The following is a 21140-nucleotide window of genomic DNA, read 5'->3' on the forward strand; positions in this document are numbered from 1 at the left end:
TTGGAGTTTTTGTTCAAATATGCCGGCTAATTCTAAAACGCATATGCAAAGGGAAAGCATCTGGAATTGTTGAAACAATTTTGAAAAAAACAAAGTTGGATTACACACTTCACCTAATTTTAAGCCTTATCATAAAGTGACAGTAATCATAAGAGTATGGTGTTGGCAAAAGTTGTTTCAATATATGACTTGAATAGAAAAGAGAATTCAGAAATAGCTCCAAACATACGTAGTCAAAAGAATTTTTACAAGGTGCAAAAGCAATTCATAAAATGAGGATAATTATTTTTAACAAATCATACTGAAACAAATAGTTATGCATATCTGCAAAAAAACCTTGACATATACCATTAATAATACATCAAAAATGTAAAGGAAAATGAATCAAAATAGATCTGTTAAATGTTAAACTTTAAAATTCTAGGAAATAAACATAGAAAACATGCACACAATGATGTATTGTGCCTTTAAAAATGAAAAACTTCTGCTCTTCAAAATATAGGGCTAAAAATATAAAGTATAATTCACAGAAAATATAAATTTTAATCCACAGATAGGGACATAATATTCAAAAATAAATACATATAAAAGGATTTGTATCTATAATGTATCGAGAACTCTGAAACTCATTAAAATTTTTAAAACACTATAAAAATGCCACACATTTGAATAGGCACTTTGTCATATGCAAGATAATTAGACATTAGGGAAGTGGAAATTAAAACCACAATGAGATAGCATTAAACACCTATTAGAATTACTTTAAAAATATAGCATCATGTGCTGGTGTATGTGGAGCAACTGAAAATCTCATGTATTATTAATGGAAGTGCAAATGGTACAACTAGTTTGAAAAACATAGTTTAGCAGCTTCCTATATAAATAAAATCTTACCATATAATCCAATAATCCACATGACATATATACACAGAGAAATGAAAAGCTTTGTTCAAAAAAACTTGCATATGATTGTTTGTGATGACTTTATTTATAAACACTCAAAATTGGAATCAATGAAAATTGCTTTAACGGGTGTTTGAATAAACAAACAGTATAGTATCTACAACAAAATAGATCACTCTTCTGCAATAATATGGTATTTTGAAAAGAAAGTATTGATTCTCACAACAGCATGGATGAATCTTATAAAATAAGAAAGTAGATGTAAAGACTACATAATGTATGATCAATTAATATGATATTCTAGAAAAGGCAAACTTATCACTGCAGTAAATAGAATGTTCATTGGCAATCACTGGGCAAGATATATAAAATGGCCTAAAGGTTTGAGTTTGATGAAATAACTATAGATCATGATTATGTTGGAGGCTTTATAAATGTATACGTTTATCAAAATTTCTAGGATTGCAAATAAAACAATGAACTTTACTGTTTGTAAATATCAATAAACCAAAAATAATTAGATATCTATACAAAATGATCTCAGGCAAGATATCAATGGGGGGGAAGATATATTATGAAAATAGCGAACAAGAACAAAAGTCAGAATGATTATATTACTATCAAATAAACTGCACTTTAAGACAAAGTATTATTAATAAAAAATAAGTAGGGGTATATTATATTAACTATGAAAAACACAGGGAAAATATGTGAAAGATTATATAGCCTTAAAAAAGAGCTTGAAATATATGCAGAAAAACTTGACAGAATTGAATATAGAAATAGAAGTTTTTAATTTTTATTTGGAGAGTTTTATTCACTTCCATCAGGAAAAAATGAGAGAAGTTTGAAACAAAATCAGTAAAGATGTTTTATTAGTCATCCTACATGATTGTGCCTAATGACCTCTGCTTCCTTGTATTTGCAATCTCTTTTAATCACTTTAAATATTTTACTAGAATTTGTCTGTCTGACCAGTAGCATATGTACAAATGATAGTATGTTACTTCAAACTGGAATCAACCCAAATGTTATTCAACTAGTGTATAATTATGAAAGACTGTAGTTTTGACATCTCTGTCTTTCCCTCTCTCCTCTTAAATATTTCTCTGGGTGAAGCAAGCTGCCAAATGTTATTCAACTAGTGTATAATTATAAAATACTGTAGTTTTGACATGTCTGTCTTTCTCTCTCTCCTCTTAAATCTCATGCTCTGGATGAAGCAAGTGGCTATACTGGATGCAACCTTGTCTAAAGTCACAAAAAGCAATGAAAGTGACAATGTGTCAACAAGGATTTAAAAAGGAATAGAAAATTTGAATTAACCTAAATTAATTAAATAAATTAAGTTCATATTTAGATGTCCTTATATGATAAAATCTCTGAGTCCAGAGGTCTTCACTGGTGAATTTTATCAAACATTAAGATAGAAATAATACCCCATCTGTACAAACTATATAAGCCAGTAGAGAAAAGAGAAGTACTCGCTAACACATTTTATAAAGGAATTATTATTTTAGTAGCAAGACTAGACAAATATATTATAGGAAATGAAGACTGCTATGCAATACCACTCATAAACATATGTAACAAATACCTGCCTTGCCCCATTTCAGTGCTCAAGCACCCCTCCACATTGTCCCCCCACTGCAACCAGAGCATGTACAGAGCATGAACCATGTTGCCCCTGCCATGATTACACACTTGTGTTAGAATGTCCACAATGGAGTGTTGTTGCCAACACACTTGGAACACCTCAGCCCCTCCAGCAAATCAGGTGCTTAACCTCAAATGGCCAGAGAACAAAGTTGTGGGCTTGGTACTAGCCCCCCAGGGATTGAGCATGCAGCTCAGGAGCGCTGAGCTGAAACTTGGCCTTCTGAAATCATCCAGAAATAAAGGGGGTTGACTGAACTGTCAATTCCTTTGACTCAGCTGTGTTACATTACAGTGAAACCCTCAAGGACATCAAAGAATAAAAAACATTAAAACTCAATCCAAAGCCCGGAAACTTCAAGATTAAGGAAACATCAGCCCACACAGATGAGAAAGAACTACTGCAAGAACTATGGCAACCCAAAAAGCCAGAGTGCATTCTTAACTCTAAATGACTACACTAGATCCCCAGCCACTGTTTTCAGCCAGGCTGAAATGGCTGAAATGATGGACATGGAATTCAGAATCTAGATAGCATCAAAGATCATCGAGATTCAGGAGAAAGTCAAAAACTAATCCAAGAAATCTAAGGAATCCAATACAATGATAGAAGAGCTCAAAAACGAAGTAACCATTTTAAGAAAGAACCAACTGATCTAATAGAGCTGAAAAACTCACTACGACTATTTTATAATACAATCAAAAATATTAACAGCAGAATAGATCAAGCTGAGGAAAGTATCTCTGAGCTCAAGGCTGATTCTTCAAAACTACTAAGTCAGACAAGAATAAGGAGAAAAGAATAAAAAACAATGGACCGAAACTCTGAAAAATATGGGATTATGTAAAGAGACCAAACTTATGAATCATTGGTTACTCTGAGAGGGAGAGCAAGCAAATGGGAAAACTTATTTGCAGATATTGTTCATGAAAATTCCCCAACATTGCTAGAGAGTTCATCATTCAAATTCAGAAAACTCTTGTGAAATACTATACAAGACAACCATCCCCAAGATGTAGTCATCAGATTTTTCTTGATCGTTTTGAAACAAAAAATACTAAAGGCAGCTTGAGAAAAGGGGCAGATCATGCACAGAGGAAACCCATAAGGCTATAGTGAACCTATCAGAAGAAATCTTACATGCCATAAGACATTGGGTGCCAATATTGAGCACTCTTAAAGAAAAGAATTTCCAACAAGGAATTTCATATCCAGCCAAAGTAAGCTTCATGAGTGAAGGAGGAATACAATCCTTTTCAGACAAGCAAATTCTAAGAGAATTTGTTACCACCAGACCTGCCTTACAAGAAACCCTTAAGTGAGTGCTAAACTGGAAACAAAAGACCATTACTGGCCACCACAAGAACACACTTAAGTACATAGACACTTAAAGCAACTACACAATCAAGGTTGCACAACAACCAGCTAAAAACATGCTGACAGGATTAAATCCATGCATATCAATATTAAGTATGAATGTAAACAGGCTACTTACCCCACCTAAAAGGCACAGAGTAGAAAATTGAATAAATAAGCAAGACCCAATTGTATGCTATCTTCAAGAGAACGATCTCCCATTCAATGACACTGATAAGCTCAAAGTAAAGTGATGGAGAAAAATCTAACAAGAAAACAGAAAATGAAAAAGAGCAGAGGTTACTATTCTAATTTAAGACAAAATAGACTTTAAACCAACAATGATCAAAAAGACAAAGAAGGGCATTACATAATGTTAAAGTGTTCAAAGGAAGGACTTAACTATCTTAAATATATATGCACCCAATACTGGAGCACCCAGATTCATAAAACGAGGTCTTAGAGACCTACAAAAACACTTAGATAACCACACAGCAAGAGTGGGAGACTTCAGCATGCCACTGATAATATTTGATAGATCATTGAGGCAGAAAACTAGCAGATATATTTGGGACCTAAGCTCAACACTTGACCCAGTGGACCTAAAAGACATCTAGAGAATGCACCAAACAACAAAGTATACATTTTTCTCATCTGCACATGGCACATACTCTAAAACTGACCACAAGTTGACCATAAAACAATTCTCAACAACTTTCAAAAAAGCAAAATCATACCAGCCACAATCTTGGATTAAAGAGCAATATAAATAGGAAGCATTGCTAACATGATCTCTCAAAACCATGCAATTACGTAGAAATTAAAACACTTTCTTCTAAATGAGTTTTGGGTAAACAATGCAATTAAGGCAAAAATAATGAAATTTTTTGAAACTAATGAAAATAAAGATACAACATACCAGAATCTCTGGGACATAGCTAAAGCAGATACAATTTCATTGTTTACCCAAAACTCATTTAGGTGAAGATTGTTTAATTTCCATGTAATTGCATAGTTTGAGAGGCCATGTTAGTAATGCTTTCTATGTATATTGCTCTGTAGTCCAAGTTTGTGGCTGGTATGATTTCGGTTTTTTGAAAGTTAAGAGAAAAGTTTATAGTGCTAAACACACACATTTTCTAACTATACATTTCTTTTTATATATTTCTATAATATATATTAAATATATATATATTTCTAACATGTATATACATACATACATACATACAACAACCTCACATCACACCTAGAGAAACTAGAAATACAGGAGCAAGCCAACTCCAAAGCTAGCAAAGCAGAAGAAAATAACCCAAAGCATAGCTGAACTGAATGAAATTCAGTGAAACAAAAATTTGTTATTTGAAAGAATAAATAAAACTGATAGACTGCTAGCTAGAATAATAATAAGAAAAAAGAGGAAAGATCCAAATAATGACAATCAGAAATGGCAAAGGAGACATTACCACCAACCCCACAGTAATACAAAGCAACCCTCAGAGACTATTATGAACACTTCTATACACACCAACTAGAAAACTTAGAAGGGGATAAATTCTTTCAAACATACAATATCCCAAGTGTGAGCCAGGAAGAAATGGAAACCCCATGCTCATCAGTAATGAGTGTGAAAATTGAATCAGTAATGAAAAGCCTACCAACCTGAAAAAAATCCCTGGACTAGATGATTCACAGCTAAATTCTACCCATTGTATAAAGAAGGGCTGGAACAATCCTACTGAAACAATTCCAAAAAAATTGAAGAGGAATATGGACTTCTTCCTAACTTATTCTGAGGCCAGCATTATTCTTGTACCAAAATCTGGCACAGACACAACAAAAAAGGAAAACTTCAGGCCAATATCTCTGATGAACACAGATGCAAAAAGCCTAAACAAAATACTTGCAAACCTAATCCAGCAGCACTACTAAAAACTAATCTATCATGATCAAATAGGCTTTATTCCTGGGATGCAAGTTTTGTTTAATATATGCAAATCAATAAATGTAATATATCACATAAAGAGAACTAAAAGCAAAAACTATAATATCATCTTAATAGATGAGAAAATGATTTTAGATAAATACAAACATTTCTTTATGTTAAAACCCTCAGCAAACTAGGCATCGAAGGAACATACCTCTAAAACATAAGAACCACCTGTGACAAATGCACAACCAATATCATACTGAATAAGGAATCCAATAAAATGAACTGAAACCATTCCCCTTGAGAACTAAAACATGACAAGAATGCCCACTCTAACCACTCCTATGCAACATAGTACTGGAAGTTCTAGGCAGACCAATCAGACAAGAGAAAGAAATAGAAGGTATCCAAATAGGAAGAAAGGAATTCAAACTATCTCTCTTCACAGATGATATGATGTTATGCCTAGAAAACCCCATAGTCTCTGCCCAGAAGCTCTTAGATCTGATAAACAACTTCAGAAAAATTTCAGGATACAAAATAATTACTTAAAAAACAGTATTAGTACAATATACCAACAACATCCAAGCTGAAAGCCTAATCAACAATGCAGTCCCATTTACAATAGCCATAGAAAAAAATTAAATACCTGGGAATGCAGCTAGTCAGGGAAGTAAAGATCTCTACAAGAATTACAAAATATTGCTGAAAGAACTCAGACATGACACAATCAAATGAGAAAACACTCCATGATCGTGGACATGAAGAATCAACATTGTTACAATGGTCATATTGCCCAAAGCAATTTGCAATTCAATACTATTCCTATAAAACTACCAATGTCATTTTTCACAGAATTAGAAAAAACTACTCTAACGTTCACAAGGAACCGAAAAAAAAACTTGAATAGCCCAAGCAATCCTAAGCAAAAAGAACAAAGCCAGAGGTAGCACACTGTCTGACTTCAAATTATACTACAAGGTTACAGAAAAAAAAAATCATGGTAGTGGTATGAAAACAGCCATGCAGATCAATGGAATAGGATAGAGAACACAGAGATAGAGCCTCACATCTACAACCATCTGAACTTTGACAAAGTTGAGAAAAACAAGTAATGGAGAAAGGACTCCCTATTCAATAAACGGTTCTGGCTAGCCATATGCAGAAGACTGAAACTGGATCCCTACCTTTCAACATATATAAATACCAATTCAAGATGGATTAAAAAAATCTGACATGTAAAACCTCAAACTATAGGTATAGAGTTTATATAGTTTCATAGTTTACGTAAAACTATAAAAACCTCAGAAGGAAACCTAGGCGATACCATTCTGGACATAGGCTCTGGTAAGGATTTCATAACGAAGACCCCAAAAGCAATTGCAACAAAATCAAAAAGTGACAAATGTGATCTAAATAAACTAAAGAGCTCTGCACAGCAAAAGAAACTATCAACAAAATACATAGAAAGCCTACAGAATGGTTGAAAATATTTGCGAACTATGGATCTGACAAAGGCCTAATATCCAGAGACTGTAAAGGAATTTAAATGATTGAACAAGCAAAAAACAACCCCATTAAAAAGTGAGCTGAGTATATGCACAGAAAATGCTCAAAAGAAGATATACATGTGGCCAAGAAGCATATAAAAAAAGTGCTCAACATCACTAATTATTAGAGAAACACAAATCAAAATCACAATGAGCTATCATCTCACACCAATCAGAATGACTATTATTAAAAAAAAAACAATAACAGATACGGGTGAGGTTGTGGAGAAAGGGGAATGCTTATACACTGCTAGTGGGATTGTAAGTTAGTTCAGCCACAGTGTGTGGGAAAGCAGTTTGGAGATTTCTCAAAGAACTTAATACAGAACTATCATTCAACCCAGAAATTCCATTACTGGCTATATACTCAAGGGAATATGAATCATTTTACCATAAAGACACATACATGCACATGTTCATTGCAGCACTATTCGCACTAGCAAAGACAAGGAATCTACCTAAATGCCCATTAATTGTAGACTGAATAAAGAAAATGTGGTACATATGCACTGTGGAATACTATGCAGCCATAAAAAGAGCAAGATCATGTCCTTTGCAGCAACATGGATAGAGCTGAAGGCTACTATTCTATGTGAACTAATGCAGGAACAGAAAACCAAACACTGCATGTTCTTACTTTTAAGTGGGAGCTAAACATTGAATACACATGGGCATATAAAAGAAGATCTTGTTACAGAAAACACTTTATCACATTCTAGACACTGTTATATTTGTACGCATGTATATATGTGGAAGCGAGCAAAGAAAGAGAGAAGAATACTTTGGGGTGATGTTGGAGAAGTAGACAAGGGCCAAATATTGCTGGACCTTGAGATTCAGTTTGAATAATGGAGTTTTAATAATTAAATAGTGCAAGAAAAGCCACTGAGGATTTTTAAGCTGAGGGAAGAAAGTGTAGGCCACATATCACTCTGGCTATCATGTGGGAAAATGGAATTTGTTAAGGAAGACAGTAAAATGATTCTATTAGTTAAGATAATGCTAGCTGGTTGTAATGACTGTTTTGCATGCCAACTTGGCTAGGCCATATAGTATCCAGTTATTTAATAAAAAACAAATTTACAGCCGGGTGCAGTCACTCACACTTATAATCCCAGCACTTTGGGAGGCCGAGGCGGTGCGGATCACCTGAGGTCAGGAGTTCGAGACCAGACTGGCCAACTTGGTGAAACCCCGTATCTATTAATAATACAAAAATTATTCAGGCATGGTGGCAGGCACCTGTAGTCCCAGCTACCTGGGAGGCTGAGGCAGGAGAATCACTTGAACCAGGGAGGTGGCACTTGCAGTGAGCCGAGATCATGCCTTTGCGCTCCAGCCTGGGCGACGAGAGCAAGACTTTGTCTCAAACAAACAAATAAACAACAACAACAACAACAAAGTTATGTGTTGTTGAAATGGTATTACATAGATGTGGTTAACAGCTACAATTAGTTAACTTTAAGTAGAGGAAATTACTCTCATTAATGTGTTGGGCCTCATCCAATCATTTGAAGGTCTTAAAAGCAACAGTTGAGGTTTCCTAGAAAGGAAGAAATTAGCCTCAAGACTGCATTGTAAATTCTTTCCCAAGTTTCCAGCCTGCCTGCCTGCTGTACAGATTTTGAACTTGCCAGTTCCCATGATTATCTGAGACAATTCCTTAAAATAAATCACACATACACAAACACCCCTCCTATTGGTTCTGTTTTTATGAGGAACTCTGATCGACACTCCAGGTATCAATTAAAACTGTGAATAAACACAAAAAGAAATTTGTTTCTAAAATTACCATTTAATGCAGTTGTTCCTGGTTCACAGTTTTCCTACTAGTGTTGATTCAGAATCCAGATTTTTTTTTTATTGTGTGCAATATAATTCCCTAAAGTAGTTCACAAAGAAGTCACCACTTCTGAAGCTTGAGGCCCCAACCACAGAGAGTTTTGTTTGCTGGTTTGTTTGTTTTATTTTTATTTCTAGTAGTTTTGATTGGTAATGAAGAATTTGCATTTCTTTTTTTTTTGTTGTTAGGTTTGTCGAAGATCAGATAATTGCAGGTGTGTCGTCTTATTACTGCATTCTCTATTCTGTTTCATTGGTCTATGCATCTATTCTTGTACCAGTACCATGCTATTTTAGTTACTGTAACCCTGTAGTATAGTTTGAAGTTGGATAGCGTGATGCCTCCAACTTTGTTCTTTTCGCTTAGGATTGCGTTGGCAGTTTGGACTCTTTTTTTGTTCCATATGAATTTTAAAATCGTTTTTTCTAGTTCTGTGAAGAATATCAGTGGTAGTTTAATGGGAATAGCATTGAATCTATAAATTGCTTTGAGCAGTATAATCGTTTTAATTATATTGACTTTTTCTATCCATGAGCATGGAATGTTTTTTCACTTGTTTGTGTCATCTCTGATTTCTTTGAGCAGTGGTTTGTACATACAAGCAGCCAACAAGCATTTGGAAAAAAAAGCTTAGTATCACTGATCATTAGAGAAATGCAAATCAAAACCACAGTGAGACACCATCTCACACCAGTTGAAATGACTATTATTAAAATATCAAAAAATAAGAGATGCTGGCAAGGTTGTGGAGAAAAATGAACGCTTATACACCGTCTTGTTTTTGTTTTTGTTGTTGTTGTTTCTTTTTGTTATGTTTTGTTTTCCGAGATGAAACCTCACTCTGTTACCCAAGGTGGAGTGCAGTGGCACAATCTCGGCTCCCTGCAAGTTCCGTCTCTCGGGATCAAGCAATTATCCTGTCTCAGCCTCCCAAGCAGCTGGGACTACAGGCCCATGCCACCAGGCCCGGCTAATTTGTGTGTGTGTGTGTGTGTGTGTGTGTGTGTGTGTGTGTGTGTGTGTATTTTTAGTAAAAATGGGGTTTCACCATGTTGGCCAGGCTGGTCTCGAACTCCTGACCTCATGTGATCTGCCTGCCTTAGCCTCCCAAAGTGCTGGGATTACAGGCATGAGCCACCACATCTGGCCATACACTGTTGATGGGACTATAAATTAGTTCAGTCATTGTGGAAAACAGTGAGGTGGTTCCTCAAAGACCTAAAGACAGAAATACCATTTGACTCAGCAATCCCATTACTAGGTATATACACAAGGGGATATAAGTTATTTATTCTATTAATATTATAAAGACACATGCACGCATATGTTCATTGTAGCACTATTCACAATAACAAAGACATGGAACCAAACCAAATGCCGATCAGTGATAGACTATATAAAGAAAATGTGGCACATATACACCATGGAATACTATGCAGCCATAAAAAAGAAGGGAACCATGTTCTTTGCAGGGACAGGGATTGAGCTGCAGGCCATTATCTTGAAATAATGCAGGCCATTATCTTGAAACAAGAACAGAAAACCAAGTACTGCATGTTCTCACTTATAAGTGGGAGCTAAATGATGAGAACATGAGGACACATAGAGGGGACAACACACACTGGGGTCTATAAGAGGGTGAAAGATGGGAGGAAGGAGAAGATAAAGAAAAATCTAACCCAGGCTTAATACCTGGGTGATGAAATAATGTGTACAACAAACCCCCATGACACACATTTACCTATGTAACAAACTGAAGAGTTTGCATATGTACCCCTGAACTTAAAATAAATGTTACAAAAACACCAAATGTACTTCAATTGTTTTCCCTAGAAGGATTCAAAGACTCATAGAGGGCATGCATCAGAATAATCTAGAGTACACGAAAGAGGCAAAATTCCACAGCCCCAGTCTTGTTCTACTGAATTATAATGTCTGGTAGTACAGGCTAAGATACTGCATTTCTAACAATCTCCCTATGTAATTGTGTGCCTTAAAATATTAGATGAAGTAGGCTAAGTCACAGGGAAGTGATACAGATTCAAATAAAAAGAATGCATACTTATTTTGAAACAAGCAATTATATCAAGACTTCAAAGAATAACTGATTTCTTACTTAGCATTGCTTCAAAGTAGACTCGTGTTTATTATCTATTAGGGGAAAATATTTGAGGGTGGTATCAGTCTCATCAATACGCACGTCATAGACATTGTAAGCATTCTTACCTTTGTACATTTTTTGAGATTATGGAAATTTATAGTTTATGTAACAAAAAATAGAAAAAAAATAAAGCTCAGTAATATTGCAAATTGACCACTGTTGGACAGGTAAAGAAAATAAAGCACAAAAACCGTAAGTAGATAAAACTAAACATACAACTGTAACTTTACAAGGAATAACTCACCGTAAGTTATTGTATCCTTTCTGAGGTACAAATGCAGATTATTGACAGAAGACAGTTGTTTACTCCTTTAAAACTGTACAGTCTATAAAAAAAAATCACAGAATTGAAAAATGGTCTCATTCACTAATATTAAGAATTTAAAAAAGTCCCCAGCTATCTTTCTTTTATCTTTAACAATTATGTTAATTCCAAACTACTTTATAGTACAAAAGTTTTATGCAGTTCCAGGCTATCTAAGTAGTCCTGGAGTTTAGTTTAGTTTTTTTTTTTTCTGTCTGTTTGTTTGTTTTTAATATGATCACCTTTACTTTTCCTAAATCTGGAAGAGAAATGCACAAAGTTGTAGTGGGCCTTGTATCTTATGCTTGTGGAAATTACTGTTGAATGTCTAGTGTCCTCACTCGCCCTGCTTTAGTGCCAGGCAATGCAATTCCATTGCATTCGGGAAATACTGGAGAGCCCTCGATCTCAGAGAAGGTAAAACCCCACCAGGGTCCCAGGTGATGAATCATACTTTGTCAGAGCAGTAATAATCTGACTCCGTTTCATCAGTGCTTAGTCTAAGGATGTTCTTATAATTCAGTGCTAGTCATGAGAAGAAATCAGCTGAAGGATCTAGTATCAGTCCATTCTCCCATTGCTATAAAGAAATACGTGAGACTGGGTTACTTATAAATAAAAGAGGTTTAATTGGCTCTGCAGTCTGTCCAGGAAGCATGATGCTGGCATCTGCTTAGCTTCTGGGGAGGCCTCAGGAAACTTACAATCATGGCAGAAGGCAAAGGCAGAGCTGGCACTTCACAGGGCTGGAGCAGCAAGGGCTGGGGGAGGTGCCATACAGTTTTAAACAACCAGATCTCATAAGAACTCACCCACTATTATGACAACAGCACCAAGGGGGAATGGGGCTAAACTATTCATGAGAAATCGACTCCATGATCCAATCACCTCCCACCAGGCCCAACCTTCAACACTGGGAATTACAATTCAACATGAAATTTGGGCTGGGACACAAATCCAAACCATATTAGACCTTTATCACCTACTGTGTAGACAAAATATATTGTTTTTCTTCTGTTCTCATGCCACAATTATCAACACAAGAAGCTTCTGTGACTAAATGTGTGGAGATTTCTCTCTATTCACAAGCAAGCAAGCAATTTTACAGCAGCTATCAGCTGGCAGCTCCTGATCCAGTTCAATTCTGATGTTGCCTACCTGAAGATTATGTCAGATCTCCACAGCTTGAGAGCTCAGTCCCACAAGACTTACCCCAGTTCCTTCACCAGTCACAAGTCCAGACCCTTGGAACTTCGGACCTATTGCTTCAAGTTGGAATTCCCATGGCCTTCTCTTTAGGCTCTATTAATTTGTTAGAGTGTCTCAGAAAACCCAGAGAAACATCTGTTTACATTTAACCTTTTATTATCAATAACATTTTAAAGGATACAAATAAACAGCCACATGGATAAATATATAGGGAGAGGTCTGGAAGGGTCCTGAGCACAGGAGCTTCTGTCCCATGGATTAGGGGCGTGCCACCCTCCTGGCACATATGTGAGCTCTTGTTCATCTTTCTGTAAGCCTTCACAAGTTCAGCTGTCCGGAAGCTCTCCATCCCCCATTCTCTTGGGCCTTTTAGGAAGACTTCCATGGAGAGGTATGACTAAATTATGGACCACCATGTCAAAATGTGATTGGATGAAATGAGTGTGATCTAATACTGAGTGGAAAGCCCAGTAAGGCCTGTCTGCTCAGATTCTTCTTGGCCCCTCTGTGCAGCATCTAGAAAAGACTTGGGGCAGGACTCCTGAAATGGGGATCTTATGACCCAAAATGGGACAAAGTAGTTCAGTGTATTAGCGTTCTCCAGAGGGACAGAACTAATAGGATATATGTATGTATCCTATTAGTGAGATATGTATCTATATATCCTATATATATGCTATATAGCCTATATATATATCCTATATATGAAAGGGAGTTTATAAAGGATAATTTACTCACACAATCACAAGGTGAAGTCCCATGGTAGGCTGTCTGCAAGCTAAAAAGCTAAGAAGCCAGCACAAGTCCCAAAACCTTAGAAGTAGGGAGGCTGACAGTGCAGCCTTCAGTGTTGGCTGCAGGCCTGAGAGCCTGCAGAAAACTGCTGGTGTGAGTCCAAGAGTCCAAGGTCAAATAACCGTCTGATATCCAAGGGCAGGAAGAATGGACAGAAGCATACAGCACAGGGCCTGTTGTGGTGGCTCATGCCTGTAGTCCCAGCGCTTTGGGAGGCTGAGGCGAGCGGATCACCTGAGATCAGGAGTTTGAGACCAACCTGGCCAACATGGTGAAACCCCATTACTACTAAAATACAAAAATTAGCCCGCTGTGGTGGTGCATGTCTATTGTCCCAGCTACTAGGGAGGCTGAAGCAGGAGGATCACTTCAACCTGGGAGGCAGAGGTTGCAGTGAGCCACGATTGCACCACTGCACTCCAGCCTGGGTGACAGACAAACAAACAAACAAACAAACAAACGAAAAATGCATACAGCATGGGAGAAAGATGAAAGCCAGAAGACTCAGCAAACCAGCGTATCTCACCTTCTTCTGCCTGCTTTGTTCTAGCCATGCTGGTAGTCGATTGGACGGTGCCCACCCACATTAAGAGTGGGTCTTCCCCTCAGTCTGCTGACTCAAATGTTAATCTCTGGCAACACCCTCACAGACACAATACTTTACCAGCTATCTAGGCATCCTTCAATCCAATCAAGTTGACAACTAATGTTAACCATCACACTAGAAGAATTTCTTTATGAGCAGCTCTAAGACACAAATTCAGGAGATGAGAGTGTATTTTTTGCTTCTATGGCCTGCCTTGAGGAGAAAAAGGAACAGGTAAAAGAGGGGCAGGAGGAGGTCAGAGAGAGGTTCTGTTTTCGGAGATTGCTTCCGGGGCCTAATGCATCCCAAGGTTATAAGCAAAGATCATCTTTCACCTTTATTGTTCTGAAGCTGTCCCAAAGCTGCTTCAGGACTGAAAAACAAAAGGCCAAATAGTTTAGCAAAAGATCTGCTTATTGTTTTAGTCACTTAGGAAATAACAGAGGCTACGAGAGTTATGAGCCAGGAACTGTGTGGATGAAACAAATATTTCTTTATCATAATATTACACCTACTGAAAAAATACTCTGCACGGCAGCACTTCCAAGTTGCCCGTCTTTATGCCCTGCCCTTCCTTACTACCACAGGCACTAAAGTGAGGGTTTATAACCTATGCATTTTGAGTAAAGGGTGAAAAAATGACAGAGATGTGATTGTCCCTTGCCATTGAAACCAAAAATGTCACCAACTTCCAGACTTTGTGCGAAGGGAATAATACATTTTCTTTTGGTTTGTGACAGTGTTGGCTTTTTTGTGAAAAGGTTTATGAAATTTTATACTAGTGCTAATATACTAACAATGTTAATTCAAAGATTATCTGATCTTAAAACTCCATGACTATGTAAAGATAGTAGGGCTGGCTGGGCGCGGTGGCTCACGCCTGTAATCCCAGCACTTTGGGAGGCCGAGGCGGGTGGACCATGAGGTCAGAGATCGAGACCATTCTGGCTAACACAGTGAAACCCCATCTCTACTAAAAATACAAAAAATTAGCTGGGCGTGGTGGCGGGTGCCTGTAGTCCCAGCTACTCGGGAGGCTGAGGCAGGAGAATGGCGTGAACCCAGAAGGCGGAGCTTGCAGTGAGCCGAGATAGCTCCACTGCACTGCAGCCTGGGTGACAGAGTAAGACTCGTCTCAAAAAAAAAAAAAAAATAAGAATAATAAGGCTGAGCACTTGGTCTCAAACTGGACATTTGGGGCTATGGTCAGAAGAGAACCTGCCTAATGTAGTTGAACTAGCCACATATCATCAGCAGTCAGAGTTTAGGTAGATGGGGTTGTTTTTGTGGAGCAAACGCATTTTAATGCCAGCAAAGTTATGAAAACTTTTGGCTTCACTACGTGAAGTCTATTGGGGAATTTTTCACTTGAAAATATTGGCTAGGTATTTAGCCTTTAATGTGGAAGTTAGCCATCAACAAAGTAAAATATAAAGCCCATTGCAGGCAGCATTCCTTGCCAAAAACATCTAATTTTTGTCGTGGGACATGATCAACAATCTTTGGTTAGAGGGAATATTAATTATTTGGGACCACATCAAGCAGAGATAATTTAGTCCTTCACAAAGCAACTTCTGTTGTTCGACATAAAGCCTTTTGGCAGCAATAATAGGTCCATTTCACACAATAAATCTGTGAATTGGAACCATATCTGAGCTGTCTGTCACTAGCACACAACATCATTTCAAGTATTCTTTAAGGCTAACATGACAGCTAAGATTATCCAAGGGGAGTTTTTGATGAAAATTGGATAGTAGCATCCATTATATATCTTGATCACTCAACGTGTCTAGAATACAAGGACTTTAATGGCAAAGACTGTATCTCTTTTGTTTACTGTGGTGTCCCTAGTGTTTAACAAGAGTATCTAATATATGATAACTATTGTTGACTGAATCACTAAGTTAATATAGCATTCTCTATTCAAAAAAACGTAGTTGGTATGTCCGTATAAATAATGAAACAGGTATTTATCTGAGATATAGACAATTAGTTATAAAACAAAGAACATATTAAAAGCACTACTCTCTATAGATCTGTTCTGATATAGCTTTTACTCATTATGGAATTGTCCAGACAGGTTTTCTCCTTCTAACATAAAACAGAAGCCAAAATGTTTTATCTAAATAATACAGTTAAGTACATATGTAGTTAAAACACACACAAAAACATGTAAATGTTAAAAACACCTTAAGTAAACATTTATGGAAATATGATAATATAAAAATTACAAAAAATAGTATGCATTACACTTTCTGTGTACTCCTTTATATGATAAGAAAGTGTGGGGACATATAGAACAGACAAAAATAAAAGATGCTTCCTTGATTCCTTTGTTAGGAAGCTGACTGCACTGTGGCAAGTGGTGTGATCCTGGAAGTCATGGTTTACAAAGGATAATCAGAGGATACTTTGGGGCTGACACTGAGAATATTTACTACTTATCCAAATGTAGATGTACAAGAGTTACTTATATTCATTCATGCATTCAGAAACTACTTTTTTAATAACATAGTTTGTTGGACACTGTCCTAAGTGTTAGAGAAAGAATTAATCCAGAGAGAAACATCCTTGCTATCCAGATAGAAAAAATAATATTGAGATTGCCAAAGAAACAGGAAAGATAATTTTTTGAAATGGGAAGAGTTGTCAATATTGTTTATTCACAGACAATTTAGAAACTCAAAAATACCCTTGAACTTAGCTGCACACAGGTCACTATTGGCCTTGGCCAGAGCAATATACATAAAGAGATGGAAGTGGAGGCTAGATTCTGATTTTCCAATTTGCAAGGGTTTCATACTGACTGCTATAACTCATAGTTTGTTCTGGTAAATCACACCATTGAAAATAAGAATATTTATTTAGTCAAGGAGTAGAGGTAGAAGGCATGCAGTGAGACATGGTGATGGAGTACTGTTGTCTCCTTCAACTTCTTGTTAAGTATATTTGGATATATGGAGTATTTAATTTTGGAGTGAAAATGAAGCAAAATAATACAACCATGTGCACAGTTTAAAGATCAAAGATGCTGTTCACTAAAATGTAGATTAAAATGGCACTGGCCCAGTTTGAGACAAAGTATTCTGAAATAGAAAATTCTTTAGTACACTCCGAAAATGCTTTTTAGCAATTGCTTTATTACTCTAGTGCTTCATTTTCATCTCCTCTTCATAATAATTGATGAAAGTTTATGATATTAATAAATTAGCCACCATTTATTTTGTAGAGGTAGAGCAAATGCAAGCTTTATTATATCAAACATCATATCAATTCCTTAGTATTTTCTATTACTTTTTCTGGGAAAAGTAAAAGAAATAGAAACTTGTATTGGATTTCTGTGGGTCCTGGAGTTGTTTTGTTGAGCCATATTTTCTCAAAAAGTAGAGAATATAATGAATTGATTTTTATAGGTAAAATCAATATCATATATTGATTATACACATTATATTTACTATATGACATGTAAACATATACTATGTGACATGTAAACAAACTTTATTTTATATGAACATATGCCTAATATATTAGCTATTTTGTAAATTATATACATACATATGTGATATGATTTGGCTGTGTCCCCACTCAAATTTCATGTTGCATTGTAGTTCCCATAATCCCCATGTGTCGAGGGAGGGACCCAGTGAGAGGTAATTTAATCATACTGTAGTCACCCTCATGCTGTTCTTGTGATAGTGAGTGAGTTCTCATGACAGCTGATATTTTTTAAGGGGCTTTTCCCCCTCTTGCTAGGCACTTCTCTTACCTGCTGCCATGTAAGAGATGCCTTTGCTTCTCCTCAGCTTTCCACCATGATTGTGAGGCCTCCTCAGCCAGGTGAAGCTATGAGTCCATTAATCCTATTTTTCTATATAAATTACCCAGTCTCATATATGTCTTTATTAGCAGTGTGAGAACAGACTAATACAGTACATTGGTATCAGGAGTAGGGTGCTTCTATAAGGATATTTGAAAGTGTGGAAGCGACTTTGGAACTGGGTAACAGGCGGAGGTTGGAACAGTTTGGAAAGCTCAGAAGATAGGAAAATGTGGAAAAGTTTGGAACTCCCTAGAGACTTGTTGAATGGCTTTTCCCAAAATTGTGATAGTGATATGGACAATGAAGTCCAGGATGAGGTGGTCTTAGATGGAGATGAGAAACTTGTTGGAAACTAGAGAAAAGGTGACTCTTACTATGCTTTAGCAAAGAGACTAGTGGCATTTTGCCCCACCCTAGAGATGTGTGGAACTTTGAACTAGAGAGAGAGATGATTTGGATATCTGGCAGAAGAAATTTCTAAGTGGCAAAGCGTTCAAGAGGAAGCAGAACATAAAAGTTTGGAAAATTTCCAGCCGGATGATGCGATAGAAAAGAAAAACCCATTTTCTGGGGTGAAATTCAAGCCAGCTGCAGAAATCTACATAAGGAACAAGGAGCCAAATGTTAATCACTAAGACAATGGGGAAAATATCTCCAGGGTATGTCAGAGACCTTCATGGCAGGCCCTCCTATCACAAGCCTAGAGGCTGAGGAGGAAAAAAAATGGTATTGTGGGCTGGGCTCAGGGCCCCTCTGCTGTGTGCAGCCTAGGGACATGGTGCCCTGTGTCCAAGCTGTTTCAGCCATGACAAAAAGGGGGCAAGGTACAGCTCATGCTGTGGCCCCAGAGGGTGCATGCCCCAAGCCTTGGAAGCTTCCATGTGGTGTTGAGCCTGCAGGTTCACAGAAATCAAGAGTTGAGGTTTAGGAATCTCTGCCTAAATTTCAGAGTGTGCATGAAAATGCTTAGATGTCTAGGCAGAGGTATGCTGCAGGGGAGAGGCCCTCTCATGGAGAACCTCTGCTAGGGCAGTGAGGAAGGAAAATGTAGGGTTGGAACCCCCACACTGAGTCCCTACTGGGCCTCTGCCTAGTGAAGCTGTGAGAAGAGGGCCACTGTCCACCAGACCCAAAAATGGTAGATCCACTGACAGCCTGCAGTGTGCCTGGAAAAAACACAAACACTCAATGCCAGCCTGTGAAAGAAGCCAGGAGAGAGGCAGTTGTACCCTACAAAGTCACAGGGGCAAAGCAGCCCAAGGTCGTGGCAGTCCAGCTCTTGTATCAGAGTGACCTGGATGTGAGACATGGAGTCGAAGGAGATCATTTTGGAACTTTAAGTTTTAATGAGTGCCCTACTGGATTTCAGATGTTCATGGGGCCTGTAGCCACTTTGGTTTGACCAATTTCTCACATTTGGAATGGATGTATTTACCCAATGCCTGTACCCTCATTGTATCTAGGAAGTAACTAACTTGCTTTTGGTTTTGAAGGCACATAGGCAGAAGAAACTTGCCTTGTCTCAGATAAGACTTTGGACTTGGACTTTTGAGTTAATGCTGGAATGGGTTACGAATTTGAGGGACTGTTGGAAGGGCATGATTGTGTTTTCAAATGTGAGGATATGAGATTTGGGAAGGGCCAGGTGTGGAATGATATGCTTCGTCTGTGTCCCCGCCAAAATCTCATCTTAAATTGTAGCTCCCATAATTGCCACATGTCAAGGGAGGGACATGGTGGGAGGTAATTTAATCATGGGGGCAGTTACCCTCATGCTGTTCTTGTGATAGTCAATGAGTTCTCACAAGATCTTATAACCGTTTTCCCCTTTGTGCTCCACAGTTCTCTCGCCTGCCATCATGTAAGATATGCCTTTACTCTTCCGCCTTCCACCGTGATTGTGAGGCCTCCCCAGCCATGTGAAACTGTGAGTCTATTAAACCTTCTTTTTTTTATAAATTACCCAGTCTTGGGTATGACTTTATTAGGAGCATGAGAACAGACTAATACAATATGTTAAAAAGTATAGAATATAATCACCTAATTTTGATTATGTAATACTTAACTAATTAAGAGAGGAACTCCGTTGTTCCTTAAACAGTTTAAAATGGATTAAAAAAAAAAACCCTTTTTGTATTGTCTGATTATGTGATTAACTTGCTGTAGAAAAGCAGATACAGCTCCAAATTTGTATTTATTTGAATCATGTAATGCATAAGGTTATGTACAAATTAATAGAATGAACATTTCTCATGCTTATGTAGTTCATGCTGACTATAATTCATAAGTTATGAGTTTTATAACTTATAAGTCTTTTTATATTCCATTCCTTCAGTTGGCTTGGAAGTTGCATACATTTTTATAATTATCTTATTTTTATGATTGTATTTATTAAAATGCATTCAAGTTTGTCAAGTCTAATGTTAGTGTATTCACTTTTTTTTCGGTCAATGCAAGAACCTTCAAAATATTTATATGTAGTCCATACTATTCAACTTAATGTGATTGTCATTCTGTATTTCAATAGTAAATATTTGATTTAATTTCCAAAGGACATATCAAGTAGTGATAATTTTTAGTTTACTGGCATAGTTAGCATCTCCATGGCTCATTATTTCTTTCTGGTCCCCGCCATCCCCGTCTCTATGACTTAACTTTGCTTATATTATTTCTGCCTTTAGTATTTCCATTGATGCTGGTTTGCTTTCAACCTTTCTCTCATGTTTTATGTCTATAAAATATTTTTATTTCAAGATAAGCATTTTTATTTTATTAGTAAAATAAAAGAATACTTCTTTTAAAATATTGTTATGTTGTTTTATATATGTTTTATTGATCTAACAAAATCTTCACCTCATATTTTATCTCCTTAGTAGCTGCAGTATTTGAAACTTCTATGGGTCTGTTTCTAGTGTCGGTTGATCTCACTACATGTCGTTTAACATTGTCTTTCCTCCTCATAGGTCTGGTCATTTTTGATTGAGTGTAAAAAGTGCATTTAAACAATATTTTAAAATAGTGTATACTAA

At 36.9% G+C, this 21140-nt stretch overlaps 1 long non-coding RNA gene across 1 annotated transcript in view; it reads left to right on the top strand.

Moving 5' to 3' along the window:
• Window positions 1–19999, top strand: part of LOC131381705 (uncharacterized) — a 275443-nt gene extending 255444 nt beyond the window's left edge. Inside the window, exon 4 of the long non-coding RNA XR_009210592.1 lies at window positions 19954–19999. This is a non-coding gene — a long non-coding RNA (uncharacterized LOC131381705). The remainder of the gene's footprint in view (window positions 1–19953) is intronic.
• Window positions 20000–21140: the final 1141 nt, after the last annotated feature.

This window comes from Hylobates moloch, unplaced genomic scaffold (genome assembly GCF_009828535.3).
Source record: "Hylobates moloch isolate HMO894 unplaced genomic scaffold, HMol_V3 SCAFFOLD_17, whole genome shotgun sequence".
Lineage (NCBI taxonomy): Eukaryota > Metazoa > Chordata > Mammalia > Primates > Hylobatidae > Hylobates > Hylobates moloch.